General features: G+C 42.4%; 1 protein-coding gene and 1 pseudogene across 2 annotated transcripts in view; one reads left to right on the top strand and one right to left on the bottom strand.

The window, feature by feature from the left end:
* The first annotated feature begins 1,378 nt into the window (after positions 1 to 1,378).
* BCL2L13 (BCL2 like 13) overlaps positions 1,379 to 5,886 on the top strand; it is a 104,896-nt gene continuing 100,388 nt past the window's right edge. For both annotated transcript variants that reach the window (XM_003795465.3, XM_023516548.1), the window contains exon 1: positions 1,379 to 1,545. The gene's annotated coding sequence lies outside the window, so the exon portion shown is untranslated. The remainder of the gene's footprint in view (positions 1,546 to 5,886) is intronic.
* LOC111727077 lies at positions 3,395 to 3,491 on the bottom strand (annotated as a pseudogene).

Genomic DNA, 5,886 nt, shown 5'->3' with positions numbered 1-5,886 from the left:
CAGCACTCTACCCAGGGGGACAGCTTGAGGCTCTGTCTCAAAAACAAAACAAAACAAAAAAAACGATCAAGAAGGAGACTCATAAAAGATGAGTCCAAATGTAGTGCATGAATTTAAGATTAGATCTTACTTAAAACCAAAAACTCTAAAGGGACACTATTTGGACAGTGGGGAAATGTAAATATGGACTGGTTATTAGGTTATCATTAGGGAAATAGTTTTAGTTTTTGTAGCTTACTAAATCTTTCCTTGGCACCTCTCTCTGATTTCTCCATTATTGGTACTGTCCTAAACCGTTCTAGGACATTGGCCCTCATCTTTTTAATTCCACTATTCCCATAAAAATAATTGAGGCTATAATTCTTTCCGAATAGCTTCATTGAAATATTACTTACATATCATACAATTTACCTATTTTTTTTTCTTTTTTGTTAGAGACAGAGTCTTACTTTATCGCCCTTGGTAGAGTGCCATGGTGTCACAGCTCACAGCAACCTTCAACTCCTGGGCTTAGGCAATTCTCTTGCCTCAGCCTCCCGAGTAGCTGGGACTACAGGCTCCCGCCACAACGCCCGGCTATTTTTTTGTTGTAGTTTGGCCGGGGCGGGTTTGAACCCGCCACCCTCGGTATGTGGGGCCGGAGCCCTACTCACTGAGCTACAGGCGCTGCCCACAACTTACCTATTTAAAGTGTACAATTATAATGGTTTTCGGTATATTCACAGTTGTGTAACCCATCACGCCAATCAACTTTAGAGCATATTTTTATCATACCAAAAAGAAACCCTCCCTGTACCCACTGGCATTTATATTATCTATTAACACTTGTTACATTTATGCCAGGCATTGTGCCAGATGCTGATAATAATACCGGACTGCTACAGTTACAATTCTTTACAGCCACAGTGCCTCCTCCGCCCAGCGGCTTCCCCGCCTAGAACGACTTCTCTACCCTAACCCATCTCCTAGAATTCTTTCCCAGCCTTTCAGGACCAACTCCCCCCCCGCCCCCCCCGCAAGTGGATTCGGCCCCGAAGCTCCGGTTAACTTTCTTTACCCTTATTTACTCCGCTTCATTCACACCCGCGGAACTAGAATCATGTTGATAAAAACGAACACGTTCTGTGGATGCAATGCTTTTCCCCCAGGAATAGCCAGCTTCCCTCCCCAAGGACTGACTCTTCTTTTTCTGAGGAAATGGGAGAAGAAACTTCCGCAACCCCAAGAATCATAGATTTGAGCGACTCCCGGGAAGAGCAGGTAGAAGGGAATAGTCTGTGTCGGTCACATCTACGCGAAGAGTCCTCCACCTCTCTGTGGTCCATGTTTCTGCCCACTTCCGGCGCTCTCGTCATCCAGGCCCGCCCCGACGCCGGCGTGACGGAGGCACGCTGGGGGGTGACCTCACCCTCCAACATGGCGGCGGCGGTAGATTAGGGCTGTGGGTCGAAGCAACCTCCGCCACTGTGGGACCCGGTCGAAAGCAACTGCCGCCGCCGCCACCGCCGCCTCTTTCATCTCTTCTGGGGCAGGGGCCAGGGCCAGGTGAGGGGAGTGGGACTTCGGGCAGAAATAGTTGGGTGAGGAGGAGGTTTGCACCTGGGCAGGAAGGTGTCTAGAGACTATACCAAGTCACTGACTCGCCGGTGGTCCGACAACGCGTGACAGAGTGTGTGTGTGGTGTGTGTACCAGCGCTCCTTCACGGGGTCGCTAAGCTTAAGGAGTCCATTTCATGATACTCTGACCTGTCCCGCGTGGTCCCAGCGCGGTCTCGAGCCGAGCTGCTCCCGGTGTGGGGTGCCTGACCCATAGACACTCGGCTTTTGATCCACACTCCCGTCCTTCCCCGTAGACAGCTTCACATGGAAAACTTGGGCCATTTTTAGGACTAGTCTGGGGAACGTGGACTTATTTTTGGACGAGGAAAGGGGTTTTATGAGATTTACTTTAGAATGATTACAGATTAGCTTTGGCAGTCTAGTCGTTTCTTCTCACAGATTGTTAGAAATTTTAAATTTCTCAGCCTTAATCCACTGTTTTGACACCCGCCTCCTGAAAAAAAAAAAAAACCATTGCCTTCTTGATTACCTTTGGAGGCAATACAGTTCACTCTACGTCGTTTTTTCCTTTGACTTTCTTCCTCTCAACATTCTAATCAGATCCCAAGTTTTTGCCTTCTTATCCCACTATAAGGGAGAACTGGACTTGAGACCTAGAGTTGAGGCTCTAACATAGGGTTGAAAACGGACGGATTTGGACAATTGTTCACACACTGGCGACTGATAGCTTTGTTTAGCTCTTAGCCACTCCCTGCAAAAGTTTTTATTAATCCAAAATAGCCATCTAATTGTCTCTCTTTACAAGTTTTAGTTCAGGCTGATAGTCCCTCTCCTTTTTTTGCTTTATGATGTAAAACAAAAACATTTTTTTGTGTGTGAAATTGTTAGTAAGGTTTCCCCTGGAGGTTTGGCATAACCAGAATGTTGCTGTCTGCCCTGACTTGTGTGACCTTGGATGAGTTGCCACACCCTTTGGAAAACTTTTTTTTTAAACTCCCCAGAAAATTAAGCAAGTGGTTGTGTAGATTGTGAACTACTTGTACTTCAAGCCATTATGAAATAGTCATTTGGTAATAGGCAGTTAAGGGTTTTGAAAATCCTTTCACTCTGAATGGGCAGGTAGTATTCTGTATTTTTAAAAAATGGCTCATTTTCTTATGTGGAGGTATAGCCAGTGGTTGAATTCAGTTGAAGGATGTGTAAGGTTGAATCTAATCAGTTTTGTAAAAAACAAAAAGGTGTGTTCACTAGCACATCATTTAATCGATATTTATTAAATGTCACACTAAATTTTAGGACAGGTGATTTGCAACAGTAATAATTTTTTTTTTTTTTTGAGGCAGTCTCACTTTGTCACCCCGGGTGGAGTGTTGTGGCTTATAGCTCCTAGCAACCTCAAACTCTTTGGCTCAAGCAGTTCTCTTGCCTCAGCCTCCCCAGTAGCTAGGACTCCTGGAGCCCGCCACAATACTCGGCTATTTTTAGAGACAGGGTCTCACTCTTGCTCATGCTGGTCTTGAACTTGTGAACTTAGGCGATCCACCTGCCTTGGCCTCCCAGTGTGCTGGGGTTATAGGCATGAGCCACTGTGCCTGGCAATAATAATTTTTTTAAAATATGTTTTTCTAACATTATTTTAGATGTGCAAAACAAGTAATTTTTTTTTCTTTTTTAAAGATGAGGTCTTGCTCAAGACAAGTTTTAAAGAATTAGTTCCCTTCTTTTATCATTTTTCGGACATGATTATAATTTGTATTTTACTCTAAGTAACAGCAAGAGGTCTTGTTTAATATATATCATGAGGGCGCCCTATTTTTAGAGTAACTTTTTTCCTTGTGAGATTGTAATGTGATGATAAGGTAACAAGGTTTGAGAGAGGCATATCTCACACATTCGTGTGAAAATTCAGTCCTCATGAACCACAAAAGGATCAGAGTAGCTGTTTTTTTTAACAGCTTTGTCAAAATACAATTACCATACCATACAACTCACCAGTTGTACAGTTAATGATTTTCAGTATATTCACAGGGTAGTGTACCTCCACTACCACAATTTTCCTTATTGCCAAAGAAACCACATACCCATTAGCAATTGTTCTGTTTTTTTTGGTTGACAGAGTCTCACCCTGTGGTACCAGCTGTAGTGCCATGATAGTATAGCTCACAGCAACCTCAAACTTCCTGGGCATAAGCAGTCCTCTTGCCTCACCCTCCCATGTAGCTGAGACTACGGGTGTCCCCTCAATGTCCACCTAGTTTTTCTATTAAGTTAACATGCAGGTATTTTTTTCTATTTTTGGTAATCTTTTGTTCTTGCTTAGGTTAATCTTGAATGTCTGAGTTCAAGTGGTCCTCCCACCTCATCCTCCCAGAGTGCTAGGATTACAGGTGTGAGCCACTGCATTAGGCCTGTACTTCATTTCTTTTTTATGGCACATTATATAGTATACATATGGATATACTACATTTAAAAAATTTATCAGTTAATGTGCTGTTATTTCTACTTTTTGGCTGTTCGGTATAATGTTGCTTTGAAAATTTACATGCAAATTTTTGTGTAGGTGTGTGTTGTTGTTGTTCTCTGGCATGTAGCTAGAAATGGAACAGAATAACTGAATTTTATGTCTCCCTTTTACACAAGCTGTATATACATATATGGGAAGCCTAATTATTGTGAAAGTCAGATTTCAGGGCAGGATGAAAATGAGGCATTCCTCCGTGAATTATCTGTGAATGCCAACTGCTGACTGAATATTTTTGGGCAGCTCTTAACACGACTGAACAAGAGTGTTTCAATTAGGCATGTTTTAATTGGAAAGGGATAGTCTACATTAGTATACTAATGTCTGCTGAGTTTAAAAATAATATCTTGATTAGTTGCATTTCTCAGGTATATGGGGTGAATTTTTGAAATTTCCCAATTTTTATGAGGATTATTTTATTTTACTTCTTTCAAAGAAAATCCTAAAATGAAAAGGAGTTATATGAAGCATAGATTGGAAAATGTCCTGTACTTCATGTTAGTTGGTGGAGTTTAAAATTCCAAGAGATATGATAGCCAAGAAACTTTGTTAATGTTTAAAATTCCTACTTTTGAGCCAGGCACGGTCACGCCTATAATGCTAGCACACTGGAAGGCTGAGGCAGGAGACCAACCTGAGCAACAGTGATACTCATCTCTTCTAAAAATAGAAAAACTAGTCAGGCATCGTAGTGGGTGCCTTTAGTCGCAGCTCCTTGGGAGGCTGAGACAAGAGGATCACTTGAGCCTGAGAGTTTGAGGTTGTTGTGAGGTATGACACCATGGCACTCTACCCAGGGCAACAGAGTGGGACTCTGTCTCAAAAAACAAACAAAATTCCTCCTTTTGGTTTGTGACTGAGTTATCTGTGAATTTTTATTATTTTCTTTATAAATTACAGATGTGGTCGATTCTGCATTACTGGAATATTTAATAATCTTTTTTTTTTTTTTCTTGAGACAGTTTTAGCATGTTGCCCTCGGTAGAGTACCATGATGTCACAACTCACAACAACCTTAAACTCTTGGGCTTAAGCGATTCTCTTGCCTCGGCCTCCCAAGTAACTGGGACTACATGCACCCACCACAGTGCCTGGCTATTTTTTTTGTTGCAGTCCTCATTATTGTTTAGCTGGCCCAGGCTGGGTTCAAACCCTCCAGCCTGTGCTGTACTACTGTGCTACCAGCGCCAACCCAAATCCAAGATGATTTGATGTGCAAATTTGGAAACAGATACAAAAGATTTCTCATGTTGGTGCAGATTTACTTTTTTCATAAGAATTTCTAGAAGGTGCCAGATGTGGTGGCTCGTGTCTATATTCCCAACACTTTGGGATGCTGAGGCAGGAGGATCACTTGAGACAGTGAGTTCAAGCCCAGCATGGATGCATAATGAGCCCCATCTCTATGAAAAATAAAAATTAGAGGAGTCTGGTGGTGTGCACTAGTAGTCCTAGCTACTCTGGAAGCTGAAGTAAGGAGATCACTTGAGCCTAGGAGTTCTAGGCTGCAGTGAGCTATGATTGTGCCACTGTACTCCAGTCTGGGTGAGACCCTTTCTCAAAAAAAAAAAAAAAAAAAAAAGTAGGATTTAGTAGCTGCTGTATACCTTCTGATTATGTTTCAAAAAATAAGCCTAATGCCTGTGGTATAATATTACTAGTAGCATTTTGGGATTTGGACTGATACTTATAATAGAAATCCAGTTTTTGTTTTGTTTTTTAAAACAGATCATCTAGGCTCGGCGCCTATAGCTCAACCGGCTAAGGCGCCAGCCACATACACCTAAGGTGGCGGGTTCGAATCC

This window comes from Otolemur garnettii, unplaced genomic scaffold, assembly GCF_000181295.1.
Source record: "Otolemur garnettii isolate 467f Iridium unplaced genomic scaffold, OtoGar3 scaffold00092, whole genome shotgun sequence".
Classification (NCBI taxonomy): Eukaryota; Metazoa; Chordata; class Mammalia; order Primates; family Galagidae; genus Otolemur; species Otolemur garnettii.
Note: the sequence above shows the minus strand (reverse complement) of the source record. Positions and strands in the feature narration are given on the sequence as shown.